Genomic DNA, 16,982 nt, shown 5'->3' on the forward strand with positions numbered 1-16,982 from the left:
GGTTTATTTTAACCTTCCTTTTTGTTTATGTATAACTCTTCTCTCTGAAAGTAAGAAACTTAGCTAACTATACTTTATTTTAAAATTTTGATTTCAAATTTTTTCTTGTATTTAATCTTTTTGACACTACCTGTGAGTAGGACTTTCCTTATATAGAACATGATTCATTAATTAATATGATAAGACATTTATCCTTTGAATGTATTGTATCATATTCATACATAGGTTGTTAATATGAAATATTTTATCATTAATGTAAGTACCAGCTGTGCTTTGCATGCAAGGGAGGAATATAGCAAGAGTCTAAAAATAATGTTGAGTGAATAGTCAGACTTAATAAAATTATCCTCACGTGAACTGCAGTTATTTGAAGCTGTAGATCAGTGCTTCTCAGCCTCAGCTGCACACAGAAATCACCTGGGGAGTTTAAAAAAATGCTGATGCCTGGATCTCACCTCCAGAGATTCTGATTTAATTTGTCTGGGTTAAGAATGAGTGTAGGGATTTAAAAGCTCCCCAGGTGATTTCGATATGCAGCCAAAGATGAGCCAAGGTTGAGAACCTCTGCTGCACTTGGCTAAGTTAATGCTGATTGCAGCATCTTCTATGCTGTCTTGTTTTCTGAATGGATATATTCCAAGCTAAGTCAAAGGTAATATATATTTGAGTTTGGGCAATGGGGCACATTGTGTTGTTATAGTAGGTGTGGTCACTGATGCACAGTTATATCTGTTATGATGGGCTATCAAGTATGTGTGGTGATCTACGTCTGAGGAGTAGTCTGAAATGTTGAAATGTTGCTTTTTTATTTTGAATTATAAAACACAGGGCAGACACTACAATTAAAGGCTTCAAAATAAGGTACTGCAAAAGTTATAGTCCCATAAAATTATGACCTGGACATGTAAGAGTCTATGAATCCAAAAAAGCCCCCAAGGATTCCAGGATATCTTTTTCATCAAAGAACATAGACACTATGACCTGGTGTTATAGACTGAATTGTGTCTGCCCACCCCCCCTCCCCCACCCCCCCCCCAAGTTCATATGTTGAAGCCCTAACCACTAACATGACTGTTTTTGGAGATAGGGTCTTTCAAGAGGTATTTAAGGTTGAATGAGGGCATACAATTGGGGCCCTAATCAATAGGACTGGTGTCTTTATAAGAAGAGGAAGTGACACCAGGAGTGCGCACACACAGAGGAGAGGCCATATGAAGACACAGCAAGTGGACATCTACAAGTCAAGGAAAGAGGTTTCACCAGAAACCAACCCTAACAGCACCTTCATCTTAGATTTCCAATGCCCAGAGCTATGAGAAACTAAATTTCTGTTGTGTAAGTCACCCAGTCTGTGATATCCTGTTATGGAAGTCCCAGCAGACTAATACACCCAGGAATTTCACTTCTCAGTATGTAATCAATAGATATGTATGCACATATTTAAAGAAATGTTCAAAAATATTCATAATAGACCCAAACTGGAAACATTCCAAATGTCTAATCTTAAGTATAGAATTCCATGAGTTTGACATATACATAGGGCCACATAATCCACACAATATTGCCATATAGATCATTTCCACTGCATCAGAAAATTCCTCCATGTGCCTTCCTAGTGAATGCTTCACATCCAGAAACCTCACTTTTTGATTTTTTCACTATAGATTAGTTTTACCTGTTGTAGATTGTAATATAAGTGAAGTCATAAAAAACATGAAGACCAGAACTACATAGTCATTTGCCAGAAAAAAGGCTTTAGTGTTTCAATAATACTTTTACTGAAAAGTTCAATAAGATTTTGATAAAACACAGTATATAAATGCTTAAATGTGTAAATCTAACCATGCAGAAATAAATTTAACACTTTTTTCCCATAGTTATTTATTTTCGTACTTTAGGGCACATCCTTACCCTGAAAGTGTAGGTATTTATCATGGATTATATTATAAATCTTAGACATGCCTCACAATCCACTTTGAATTAGTATAATGTGTCATTTTAACATGTCGCTGATTTTTAACAGGAAATACACAGTATTTGGAGTTGATGATTTATTCTCTTTAATAATATTCATGCTGTATATATGTGGTTGATGCTTTCTGTGTTTCTAAGTATTCCTTTGGGACAAATATGGATGTCCATAATATCTGAACTCAGTACATTTTAATGGTATATCTTGAAGGCATTGATAATGTCAATGGATTTACTGTGGTCTCTACAACATTATAAGAAAAATGGTGCAATACTAGAGTACACTTTTTTCCCAGCCCCAGTCCTTCAACAAGGTATACTTTCAGTGTTTGAAAGGGCTTACCTTTAAAGTTTGACCGGTATTCATTTAAATAAATAGTCCTAATAATAAGTACTAATACGAATACAAATTTAGGATGCCAGCTACTTTCTGGGTGTATTCTAAATATTAATAGTCTATTATTTTGCCTTACTTTCAACTGAGGGGAAATAATGACTCTTTGATGGTTTTAATTATTATAGCCATACCAATGAAAATTTTTTTCTGAAACACTCTATTTCCTATGTATATTCCTGAAATAAAGCTTCAGCTTTTTCACTGGGTCTTGAAAATAATTTCCAAATCTGGATATATATTTAAAATATAATAAATCTACCACTATGATCATATGCAAATGTTACAGGTTTTTAATTGAATTTCGGAATCAATAATAAGACGTTTCTGATAATATTTATAATTATTCAGATTAATGCCCAGCAATATTTACTTTCCATGCTCCCACTTGAATGAAGTACACCTCCTCACTCCCTTGATGTCATGGATCACGTGACTCACTTCGGCCCGTGGAGTGTCCGCAGGTGTGATTTAAGCAGAATGTGTTTGCAATATTTGTCTTGGTTCTTGTGCTCTAGTGATCCTCTACAAGAGAACGACCTCAGCAGCTGCTGCTCTTCAGCCTTGGCCTCAGAAGAGAAACACGTGGAATAGACCTAAACTCAGCTCACAGCTTGAATACAAGTCCAGATAAACCACATCCTATGCAGAGATGTGTAGATAATGCCAGCCCTGATCAGCTGAATGCACTCAACCTGCTGACACATGAGTGTGGGATTTCAAGTTTAGTTTAGTGCAGCAGTAAGTAACTAATGTGATCTTAAATCTAGTTAATAATCATTTATCCAGTGGGAGATACAGAAGCACAATAGGACACGATCCTTTCCTTTTAAATGTTTATAATCTACTTGGAGAACTAAATGGAAAATACAGGAAACTATGGTGAGGAAAACAAGGATATGATAAACCCAGCATTAGTTGGATGAGGATAAAAAATTTATTTGGTGGGCTACAACTGACTCATGAAAGTCCTTAGAAAACTAAATAATTAGGCTGTTCTAGTTTTGTATGCTACATAACTAAACAACCTACAACTTTGTGACTCAGAACTACAATTTATTATTATCTTTGATAATTACATGTGTTAACGTGGCCCAGCTGAGCAGTTCTTATCTGGGTCTCTCATGTGGTGGTAATTGGATGTCAGCTGGGGCTGTCATCATCTGAAGGCTTAACGTTGCTGGATGCACGAAAGGGTTACAACATGGTGCCTGATGCTGGCTCTAAGGTGGGACTGCAGCTGGGCTCTCCCCTGCAGCACCTCCACATGGTCTCTCTATGCGACTAGGGCATCTCATGGCACAGGGGCTGCGTTCTGAGAGGAAGCGTCCCAACAACAAGCATTTCAAGAGACCCAGGCAAATGCTGCAAGGCTTTCTGTGACCTAAGGTCAGAACTTCCAGAAGGTCACTATTGCAATATTCTTTTCATCAAGCAAGTTACTAAGATCAGCTGAGATTCAAGGTGGGGGGAGGTAGACTCCAACTCTCCATGTGGGGAGCAGGGTGTACAAACAGGGAGGAAGAAATCAAAGGTGGCCATCTTTGGAAACGTTACTGTGGAGGCCTTGATCCAATTTGGATAAACAGCTTCATCTACAGGGTGCCTGTATGGTTTGTCATCCACATGGTGGCATTCTTAAAAGAGTAAAATGGACACCAAATATGAATATATTGAAACTTCTCGGAAGAACTGGGATTTGTATCAGAGTGTTGATTACTAAACTATTGTGTATTAACTTTAACTCATCCTTCTATCTTACGCTTTGTGATGCTGGGGTTGTGATTCTGCAAACCACGTCTCCCTTGCCAGCTGGATCTCTCTTAAGCTCTGCCGCTAGGCGGCACTAGAGGGAGGCCTGAAGGCAGGTGGGGAAGAGACTTGCCTCTTCCTCATCCTAGTAACATTTCTCAGAAGTCTCAGTAGTGGCAGCAGGTTCCAGTTCCCAACTCATTTTTCCGTATTCCCCAAACCAGCCTCAATGCACTCCCTCAGACGTAGCAACGTCAACAGATGGCACCTCCGTTTCAGAGATGTGAGGCTCCCATAATCTCCTGGGTTCTAATAACCCCAGCCTCTTCCCTTCGTGCTCTCTGCCCTAGAGGTGCCAGCTGCTCTCGTTGGTCCTTCAGTACCCGTCTAACCAACTCCTTACATTAAATTCACTGTCAAAAAAGGGTGTAGTGTTTTTCTAGTTTCCTGACCTTGATCGATACCATTATCTTATATGCCTGGCTTCTTTCCTGGCTTGAATAGATCATGTTAATCCAAAAGTTTTACTAAATAATCAGAATTATATTGGCCATGTTCTGGGTTCTAAAAGATAAAAAAACAGAGCAAAAGCCCGATTCTAGGAACATTTACACATTGCTTAGTGTAGGCTTAGAATCACTGAAACACTAAGTGGTAAGGATTGGGCTCAAAGAAATAAGTTCTGTTATTGCTGTACTATAATTCATTTAGTTAAATATTGAAAAATCTCCCTAAATTACCCTGTCACTTATATTATGATATCTGTGCCACTGGCTTCTTTAATATAGAATAAAACAATTATATTATAAAGCAATCATTCGCTGATTAATGTGTATATAAACATGATACTGTGCTATTATGTACATAAAATCATTTCTATCCTTCTATTATCTTATTAACATACCATAAAAGAGATTCAACACAGTGTACTGATGTGTGATCTCTAGGAGAATCAGCATGTATCAGCACAAATCCCGAGAACAGCAAGCAGGTAGAAAGCTGGCAAACAGGCTCTAGGGATTTTATTCAATGTGGAAATCCCTTCGTAGATAATTTCAGTTGTTCAAACCCACACATATGATCTAAGCAATGGATGTATTCTTGTGTAAAGTTAATTATTTGTATTTAGAGAACCAATGCAAAATATAAGGGAAATTTTTGTTACCAATTAAAAAAAACACCTAAAGGTTAAATTTATGTATATACTCTTTGAAAAACATTAGAAATGCAGCATCTTCTTTATTTTCCTAAGATTTTTAGTAGTACATCTGCTTTGCCTAGTGCAATATCTATGAATTGTAATGGTAGAAAATTTCCTCTTTCAGGTTTTATTTCGACGTTACCTTTTGTTTTTGTTTTGTTCTGTTTTATCTCTTCTCAGCAGAATAAGAAAACATGCTGACCTAGGCGGCTGCATGATTCCCTCGTCAGAGAGGCCACTTAGGGTCCGTGCTGTCTTCCTCTCTCCTTTGATGGAGCCAGAATAGCACTGCAAACACACAACAAGCATGTGTTTTGATGGTTCTTTTATGAAAAGTGCTATGTATCTTTCATATGAGATCTGTTTATTTAAAAGTATTTTAAATTGATATTGTCAGAGGTCCTGCTGTTAGAGTCTGCCACTTAATTATGCCGTGGCGGCAGGACCTATCTATACTCTAGAACAGATTATACCAGCGGGAGGCATAGCAACACAATTTTAAAAAATGGAATCTAATGATTTTGTTTCTTCAGTCAGCGGGAGGGGGCTCCCTATAGACACACAAACCTGTGTCTACAAAGACGCAGGTGATTTGTCTCTCAAAACTTATAATCTTTTGGGAATATGGGCAAAGATTTGAGGGATACAAATCGTAGAGGGATAGAGAAAAGGCATCGTAGGCAAAGAAAAGAAAATATATCTTTGAAAGGAGAGAAAACTGAAATGTTTAGGAAAGGAAGGTCAGCATTTAGGGACTGGTTGCTAAAAATAGTATGTCCACAGTGTATACTCTGCTTCTTTTATGTTGTTGTTGAGGTGGATCATTTTCACGTGTGCCTTTTTAATGGGGGTTGATTATCAATGAAAGAAAATTAGCTGAAACTGAAAAATTATTGTTTATCATAACTTTAGTAAAGAAATATTGGAGAATAATATTTTCTGACTAATATTTACTGTCTGTATCTTACATGATTATGGCACTCAAGGGACCGCAATATATTTCCCATTAAACCTAGTTAAAAATCTGTATTTATTCTTTAGTAATTCAGAAGGCTTTTAGAATCTTGGAGGTTGGTAAGGTTTTCCTGAATGATTCCTCATTCAAAGTAAAGCTTAGAAAGGAATGGATGACTGAGAGGACAGATTTAGGGTGCTATAACCCCATTCCTCTAACATTTGCAGCATCATCACCCAGGAGGTACCCAGGAAACATCACTGAAAGCCTCTCACTCAAGAGGCATCCCCGTTCACGCACTCCAATTAATGCACTGGTCTTGATGTTTCTGTAGACTGGGTTTCCTGATGGCCATGGGTATTCGGCTTAGCTCACTTACCCACAGGTACTAATCACAGATTTCAGTCTTAAAACTTAAAAAAAAAAAAAAGGCTTTAATTTAGGCTTAGCAAACTGGGGCCTTCCTGAAAACACTGTGAGAATATATCTACAAAGAGCATCTCTTTGTAGGGCAAGTACTTTCCAATACAATGGTTGGTTAAATAGTTCTCACTAGCGTATTGTTTGTTAATTTCCGTTCAACCAGCTCCAGTAGCAGGAACAACTTTTTCAATTCTTTTCTTAATAACTGGCTGGGCCATGTAAATTGAATACTCAAAAACACTAAAAGATCCATTTATTTGGAGAATTGCATTCAGACAACACATTTCATTTAAATTTCCCTTCTTGACTGTAGCACCTGGCTTGTAGCACTTCAAAATACATGTAACCACATGTACCTCTCTCCTCTACCACCACATACAACATTTTTGCCTCATGTGTGATTCGTTATACTTATCCTATTGCTTTCCATCACAGTATAGAGATGGTGATTCTATTGCTCCTTCCTTTGGTCATGCTTTTGTATTATTATTTAGACCATGTAGATATGGTGATGATGCAAAATGAAGTTCTAAGTTTGGGATTTTTGTCTCATATGTTACTATTTTGGGTGGAGTCTCTGATTTTGTCTAAGATTTAGAAAACTCTAGAATTATGTTGGGGGGCTCTCTGTGGAAAGGAATAAATGATATTGAAAGAGAGTAAATGAATTTGAGTTGTGCTTTTACAGGAATGTTTAGTAAATATACATCCCAAGTGCACTATAAAAATCTCAACATGTTCTCTCAATAATTTGGGTGGTTTACAATGGAAATTAAATGAGATTTTAAGTTATTTTTTTTTCATCTGTAGGCCTTTGACCTCTACTGTGTCTCAGCTATTCCCAAAGTAATTTTTTTAGAATTATTTTCAAATTGTTGTGGGGAAATTTGAATGTGGGTCATTTATTCATATTCTGCTAACATATGGGGAAATCTGAGGAAAGAAAACTAAATGAAAGTAAGAGTTGATATTATCGGGAGGTAAAGTATAACCAACAGGATTAAACTTCATCTAGAGTGGGGTGGAGTCTCATTGCCTCATGGAAAATTCTAGGAGGTACCAGGAGTTTTCATGCTAAACTGAAGTTAGTGTTCAGGAGATGGTGTCTCTCCTTCTGTCTTTGGCCTTATCACCTGCTTTCTGTACTTTTTAACTTAGGAAAGTGTCTTTAGTAATCTAAATTTTGATATACTTCTTTTAAAACACCATCCATTCTGTTATTCTGCATCTTATTACACATATGAAAATACAATGAAAAACAGTCAAAACTAGAAAAAGACTCCCAGAATTTTAACAAAAATGCCTCACATGTAGTTTTATCTCTGTTTAGGATAAGACTGATGGTATTTAAATGCACTTGCCACAATTTAAATTCTTAATGTCTCTTTACGTATAAAGAGTGTTAGACTACAACAAATGATGCACCTGCATTTCCAGATCCAGATGAATATTTTTATGAGAAGTTGCTTCTCCAATAAGGTAGCTGGTTCAACATAATTATATTAAAGTTGCTCTCCAATATAACTGTACTAACCAGTCATAGTATATAACTTATAAAGAACCCTATCACATTTTCAACATAAATTACATAGGAAAAGTGAAATCTATAAAAAAATACTGAAACTTCATTTAAAATGATAAACTATCGGGGCTGGCCCCGTGGCCGAGTGGTTAAGTTCGCGCTCTCCGCTGCAGGTGGCCCAGTGTTTCGTTGGTTCGAATCCTGGGTGCGGACATGGCACTGCTCATCAGACCACGCTGAGGCAGCGTCCCACATGCCACAACTAGAAGAACCCACAACGAAGAATACACAACTATGTACCGGGGGGGCTTTGGGGAGAAAAAGGAAAAAAATAAAATCTTTAAAATGATAAACTATCATTTTAAGCAGAGAATTAACCAAATGGAAAGAATATTCCTTGTTGTGGATTGCGATGGTTAGTTCTATGTGTCAGATTTGCTAATCTGTAGTCCCAGTTATTTAATCGAATACTAATCTAGGTGTTGCAGTAAAGATGTTTTGCAGATGTGGTAAACATCTACAATCGGTTGACTAAAGATTCTTCTTGCTAATATGGATAGGTCTCATCTATCAGTTGAAAGGCCTTTAGATAAAAATTGAGGTTTTCTTGAGGAAAAAGAACTTCTCCCTCAAGGCTTCAGTATGAACTCCTGCCCAAGAGTTCCAGGCTGCCAGCATGCCCTATGAATTTTGTAAGCCAATCCTTGAGCATAAGCCAATTCCTTGAAATAAATCATATGTGTGTGTGTGTGTGTGTCTCCCTATCTCCCTATATATCCTACTCGTTGTGTTTCTCTGAAGATCCTTGACTGATTTGATACAGGGATGATTAGTAATGTGAAGATATTAATCTACCCTAGAAATATATACACATTCAACTGTATTCCAGTTAAATAATTCTGCAATATGACTAAATATGACAAAAGTTTATCTGGAAAAACATATAGAAAGGGTGAATATACAAATGGACAATGGTCAGACCATTTATGACAATATATGACCTACAACCTCTGTAGCAACCAGCCCAGGAAGCCAAACCACAACCTCTGCAGCAATTGGTCCAGAATGGACAGGACTTGTTCAATGGCTGCCAACTTTGCCTCTGCTTCCACCTCAGGACCAACTAGATGGAGCCAAATATGCTCGCCAAACCAATCACTTAAGCTGCCCCACTTCTAGTTAGCCCACTGTTAACTTCCCCGTATGAGTAACCTACAATCAGAACATACCTAAAGTCTCTCAATCCCTTTCTTCCTCTCTATACTTTCCCACTCCTCCTCCTGTCTGAGTTTCTGCCAAATCTAAGTCATGGTGGCTGACTCCCTTGATATAGCAAGCTCTGAATGAATAGCCTCTGTTTATTCTCATTTTGGTGGTCTTCGTTTATTTCCGCGGTTTTCCTGGAGCTTCTGTGGAGATACAGTCTGCACTACCCAGTGATGCGGACTCCAGTCGTCCACCAGGTACGATATTTATGGAGGCCGCTTGTGCCTTGCTGCTCGTGGCTTGTGTAGTCCCCGCCAATGTACTAAGTCAGCACCAGGTCTGAACTCTGCTCGCCTTGCATTAAATTCCTCAGCTATTCATTCTTAGTTTGATACTCACAGTTTGTTATTAGTTTCAATTTGTTTAGCTTCCTTGGTAGAATCAGGCAATTCTTTTTCATCCATTTTTGCTCTTTTGTGCTTTTGTGTTTGTACTGTGCTAACAGGATTGCTTGTCATAAGGGGAATCACGGGTGAATCACAGGTTAGAATTAGGCATAGGCCTTATAAGACCCGTTGTGGAGCTGGCCCTATCCACTGGTGAGTGTGTGGTTCTCATCAAGCCAGCCTCTATTTGAACAAACTTTGCTGTGGGTCACCAATAAAACTGGATGAGGTTATCCTTCCATCTCAAATTTTAGTCCTGAGAACTTGGCTGTGATCTAGAGACAATATCCTCTCATTTTCCATCTGCTGGGGGTTACAAATTGTCAGGCCTATGTTCAGAGGTGGCCAGTGATCAGGTTAGGGTACCAAGGCATAAAGTATACAAGTTTTGCTTTAGAGTTACCACTGTTACCTCTCTGAGGTCATCTAAATCTAAATCCTATCCTCCTCTAGGAAACATCTCCTGCTGCTTACATGTACTCTCGTTACAATCCTAATTGTTGTTCTTTCTCTCTAAATGACATAATTTCAACAAGAATGATTTGTGGGAAACATTTAATTTGAACAAAGTTGTTAATTTGAGAGGTTTCTTGGAAAAGAAAAGGAGTTAGATTCCTCTGGCCCAGTGGACAACATTATTTATTAGTATACAGAACCCTCCAAACAAAATTCTGATTTAAAAGTTGCTTCATTAAAAATATCCTTGGCCAGGGTCTGGCCCACTGGCGCAGTGGTTAAGTTTGCACGTTCCGCTTCTTGGTGGCCTGGGGTTTGCCGGTTTGGATCCCAGGTGCGGACATGGCACCGCTTGGCACACCATGCTGTGGTAGGCATCCCACATATAAAGTAGAGGAAGATGGGCACGGATGTTAGCTCAGGGCCAGTCTTCCTCAGCAAAAAGAGGAGGATTGGCAGTAGTTAGCTCAGGGCTAGTCTTCCTCAAAAAAAAAAAAAATCCTTGGCCAAAGTTAATGAGAAGTTTGAAAAACTTAAGCAACAACAAACTAGACTTGTTTCCCTAGTAAATCCTCTCCCTTAAATTAAGTTGTATTATATTATAACCCAAAATACAAACTAAGTATCTATGAGTCTATACTGATATAAATAGACGATTGAATAAATAAATAATTGGAGGGAACAGACTAGTCTCTTGTTCAGTTCAATTCCAATTGTTTTATGTACAAAATCCATCCACAAAGAGGTGGAACAGAAGTCCTTATCCCTTAAATTTGGGCTGTGCATAGTGACTTCCTTCCAAAAAGTACAGTATATGAAAGGGGTAAGCATAGAATAACTTGCAGTGGAAAACCTACCAAGCACTCCCTCAGCCAGGTGATGAAGGGCAACGTGAGCACTGATAAATCACACTGACAGAATGCTGCCTTGATGTGATGTGAGGAAAACAACACCGCGCCTCTGTGGCCTCCCCCCGAAAAGTGTAACTCCAGTCTAACCATGAGAAAAACAGCAAGCAAAACCCAATTGAGGAACAATCCACAAAATATTGACCAGCTCCTCAAACCTGTCAAGTTCATCAAAAACAAGAATAGTCTGGGAAACTGTCATAGTCATGGGAGCTTAAGGAGACGTGACAAGGAAGAGTAACATAAGATCTTGGATGGGATACTTTAATGGAAATAGACATTAGTAAAAACTAAGGAAATATGAATAAGTTACGGACTTCTTCTTAATAATAAATTTTCAATATTGATACTTTAATTGTGACGAATACATCATACTAACGTAAGATGTTAACAATAGGCAGGCTGGGGATGGTGTATATAGGAACTCTTTGTACTGTCTTCTCAACTTTTCTGTCACTAAAAATATTCTAAGGTAAAAATTTTAGTCCTTAAAAAAGCAGTTGGAGTATATTTTTAACAACATCAAATATTTTTTAAATTTTCAATATAATTGTGGGTAGTTCAGCCATGATTTCCTTTGTAGGGCATGCAATTTATAGACTTGCGAGGAATATATAATGTAAACTAGGGTCTTAGCAAGATTCTATTTTCTATTTATTCATGGGACTGAAAAATTTTAATTCATAAGAATAAATATATTTATTTCTAGATTTAAATTCAGCCATTTCCCTGGTTTTTGTTTATGTATTACCTATGTTTATTGATCTTTCAATAAAATATGGTCAAGGTTACAGGGTAATTATAATCATAGTATTGGCTAGGTAAAACAGTGTTGTTTGGTGAAGTGGAAATAAAATTTTTATTTTTGAAATATTATATCCATTTTATTCCCACTCTTCCTTATAGGAAGCTTTAAAGAATAGTTTGAGGTTCTTTAGTCATGAAAATGAGATTAAGAGCATTTCTCATGTAGCTGCATCTGACTTCCCTCTGATTCTTAAGTCTTTGGTAAACCTCTTATAGGGACAGCATGGGTTTTAACATCTAAAGTAATGGGTTAGCATTTGAAACACTTGGAATGCTAGTAATCTATGAAAGCTGTAGTTGGGTTAGTTCTTACCTACTCTTTATTACAAAATAATGGTTATCATATAAATTTCGTATCTTTTTTTTCTTTTTCTTGACCTTGTAGGTTCTTTTTTTTTTTTTTAATGCTTTTTGGTGAGGAAGATTGGCCCTGAGCTAACATCTTTTGCCAATCTTCCTCTTTCTTTCTTTCTTCCCAAAGCCCCAGTTCACAGTTGTATATCCTCTTGTAGGTCATTCTAGTTCTTCTATGTGGGATGCCGCCACAGCATGGCTTGATGAGTGGTGCTAGGTCTGTGCCCAGGATCTGAACCAGCAAACCCCAGGCCGCCGAAGCAGAGCACACAAACTTAACCACTAGGCCATGGGGTCGGCCCCCTCTGATTCTTAATATATTGAACAATATTAGGCTGAAATTAAATAAGGTAAATATGTGAACCCCAATATCACATAATGAGAACTAATCTTTAACCACTGATGACATTACAGTAATTCCAAGGATATTATTAGACTGCTATGAAAAAACAGTTTCCAGAATTTAATATAGATAGTATAGCACAGAAACTGGATCTTTATTCACAGACTGAATTTAGGCTATGCTCATTACGTTCAATATAAAGATGAGTGCCCTATTGTTCCTTGCTTTCGAGAAGCTTGTTGTGGGAGAAAGGGGCAAGTCAATAAAGCAGTGCAAAACCCTATGACAGACCTCTGACAAGAGAAACACCATGTCCCAGAGGAGCACCTAAGAGGGATCCTTAACCCAGAGTGAGTTAGGAATTGAGATAGGAACTGGTTCCCAGAAAATGCAGTGCCTGAGCCCAATCTAAAAGGACAATCAGAAGTAGGCAGAAAAAAATAAATTGATCTTTATAGGCAGAACATATGTAAAGACATTGAGGCCAGACAGAGCATCACTTACGGGGGAAAATTACAAGTGTTCTGTGTGCTTCAGGGCAGTTGTTAGAGTTGAGGCTGAAGAGGCAAAGTGACAGTCAAATTCAGCCAAGTCAGTCACAATGTGCAGTTAATTTATGGATATTTGCTTCATATTCATTATTAATATAACGCAAACAGGTGTTTTTGTAACTTTACAATATTGCAAAAATCTGTGTGATTGCTGAAACAGGCAATAATGATAACTTCAACAAAATGGCTAATTTAAACATGACTTCTTAATCCATGCCATTGGTTAGATTATTCAGAACCCGGAGTCCTGGTTATGAAGCAGGGGAGAGGAGCGTGAACTAAACTTGTTTCTTCATCTCATCCAGAGGATTCCAGTAACTGAATAGACTTGAGGGGTGCTGGCCACTGCTCTGTGAGCTGTAGATGGAAAGCACAATTGACTTAAATTGCAGGTGTCCTTTAGTGAAAATTTTGCTAAAGTTTCCCCTGCTGCTGATTTGACTTCTGAAACTTAATAGGACTGTCATGTTTTAATCTGCCACCAGAACATTAAGACGACATTCTTCAAAGCAGAGCTTTATATTTATAACACTGGACTTGAGCATGCTTGTTTTTATTTTCACACTTTTTAGGGGAAACTCGATTGAAGATGGACTCTTTGACTTCTGCTCTTTATCTTTCTAACCAAGTTCAGTTTTCTCTACAATGTGGCTCTGAATAAAAACCTTAGAATGACTAGATACTATAACAAAACTTCAGATTGTTTTTACCTAATGCTTATATAAACATTATATAATTTCAATTGAATGTAGCCATTGGTACTATACTATTAGTCATTATTATAAAGTAATTGTTTATAAACTGAGTGCCTACCATGTCCAGATATTGTCCGGCACTGCTGCAGTGGTGAGCACGCTCAGCCACTCCGCGGGGGGGGGGGGGGGGGGGGGGGGGTTACAGCCTAGGGGCATTTGGCTCAGATGTGTAGAGCTTTATATATCCCCACTAAAACCACTATGCAAAAGTATCAGACAATGATATGATTGTAACCGATCTTGGAACGTTAAATAAATGTTTATAGAATCATGAATATTCAGATCTAATACAGCCTCTTTCAAACAAAGGTAACATAACTGGGAGTCAGGTTTTCTGTTCTGCTCTATGGAGATTTCAATGCTAAATGACATCTCAGAGAGAATGTATGAAACAATCTTCTGAAATCTGAAATACGTACTAATTGTAAATCGCCAACATATTTCTATTAACACCTAATTTTAGTGAACTTGAAAAAGTGAGCTCCATTTTTGTCCAGGTATATAATCTAGGGTGCTAACATAGTTTTCTAAGTATTCTGAAGTCCCCGTAAGCATAGATGCATACAATACAAGATAATTGAATTCTTAGACTTTTTTATGTTTGTTACATTTTAAGGAAAATGGGTCTGAAAGTTAATTCTTTTGATGGTAGAAACAATCTCAGGATAAACACCCTTCACAGAGAGATCCGTTTCATAAATTTATTATTTACCAGGACATCAAATCACAGGAAAGGGGAGATTTTAGATGTTAGCTGGGTGTAGCTTCAGGTAGCGAGCTGAGAGCTGATTAATGAAAATATATTTGGAACTTTATTTACCCAAGTCTGAAAGCCCTCTAACACTCAAGAATCCTAATTACTGCAATATCATCGTTGTTATCTAATTTGATCTAAAATTATGCAACCTCTTTTAATCTACGTCTGATTTTCTTTGATTGTAAATGGAAAGATAGGGATTTATATTCTATATGACCTTATTTCCTTAAAATAATGCTGGATTTTTCACCATTACCATCATTTACTCTGGCAATGCCCCCCAAATCGAAGACCACATGAAACAAATGTTCAAGGAAGTTTAATGCTTTCACAACAGGAGGGCCATATGGGAACAGAATGATTTTTACAATGGAGCAAACCGACCTGACCAGGTGGCCAGTTAACAGAGAATATTTATTAAACAATACTCTTTAACAGTTTCATAAAACCCAAGCCAATATTGGAACAGAGCCATATTCATGGGTATCTGGGATTATTTTCAGATAATTTAGACAGTTCTATTCCTGCCTATATTAGAAATGTAATTAAACATTGTTGACATTTATTTCATTCAATAGTTACTTTGGGCTTTTTGCCTGCCTGACTCTGAAAAATATGAATTGTTTGACTCAGGTTCAGCCAGTAACGGCAGGGTTTGGAGACAAAATAGCTTATGGTGTAAAATAGACACTCGCTTATCCTAGAGTAAAACCTAGAAATACTTCACTGATAATGGGGTAAAACACATGGATAGCTAGAAGGTCAAGCCCATTAAAAGCAGGGATGCAAGGGTATCATATTATCATCAGTGTAATTAGGATAGAGAGCTGTATAATGAGTGTAATCATTTTCTAAGCTTATTTTCATTCAACATTCATAAGAATAAGTACTTATATGGTTACAATGACATAAGCACTGAAAATACTAAAGAAATAAAATATTTCACCAAATTAAATGAGATCACAACTCACTAAAGGAGACCAACAATAGACGAGTAATTAGAATTTCCTGTGATAATGTATAGGGTACAGTTCTCAAGACATTTGTAGGAATGGTAAATAACCTAGATTCTACTACAGGGGAAGATGTCAAAGAAGGACGCTGGGAGGTGCTGCTTGAGCTGGACGTTAAAGGACAAGAATTCAGTCTCCAGAGTAGAGGTAGACTAACATTCCAGTGAATGACAGCAGGATAGACAACATTGCAGAGGCATGAAGAAGCATGGCTTTTTTGGGTGTGAACTTGTTTGGGGGTAGCTTTTGGAGATGAGGCTGAACAGGTAACTGGAAGCAAGTCAATCAACTCACTCTCATCCACTTCTTTCTTCATCCATAAAATAGAGATAACCTCCTATATAGTCAGGGTTCTCTGAGAACCTCCTATACAGTCAGGGTTCTCTGAGAACCTCCTATACAGTCAGGGTTCTCTGAGAAACGGAACTAATAGGAGGTATATGTGTGTTGTGTGTGTGTGTGAAAGAGAGAGAGAGTTATTTTTAGGAAATGACTCACGTGATGGAGGCTGGCAACCCCATAATCTGCAGGATAGGCTAGCAGGCTGGGGACTGGCCCTAGGGAAGAGTTCATGTTGCAGCTCAAGTCTGACACCAATGTGGAGGAAAACCCCTTGTTCTCTAGGAGAGCTCCACCTTTTTTCTCTTAAGGGCTTCAACTGAGTGGGTGAGGCCCACCCACATTAAGCACGATAATCTGCTTTACTCAAGGTTTAGAAACCATGACCTAGCCAAGTTGACACAAAAAGTTAATCATCCTGAATCCACTCCTTGTCAGCTTGATACCCATAGACATCTCTTTAAACCATACTTAATTTCTAAATAAAGACAATAACAAGATCATTCTTCCATTTAACATGATATAACTATCCTGAGTACAACTAAAAACACACTAACTCTTTGCACAGAAGAGGATGAAAATCCTTGGATGACATTCAGTCTTCTTCTTGAGATCTGTAACTTAAATACTATGAGGTAAAGTTAACAATGCTTAAATACTATGATATAAAGTCAGTACGTCTTATGTTATATGACAAGGGAATAAGAGAGGGATGAAAACAAAGATATTTACTAGATGGATAGACAGATAGACACACAGACACAAGTATATTCATGAAAAAAAGGAAGAAATACTCATGATAATTATAGTCCTCATTTCTGTAACCGGT

The sequence above is a fragment of the Equus przewalskii genome, chromosome 1, assembly GCF_037783145.1.
Source record: "Equus przewalskii isolate Varuska chromosome 1, EquPr2, whole genome shotgun sequence".
Taxonomy (NCBI): domain Eukaryota; kingdom Metazoa; phylum Chordata; class Mammalia; order Perissodactyla; family Equidae; genus Equus; species Equus przewalskii.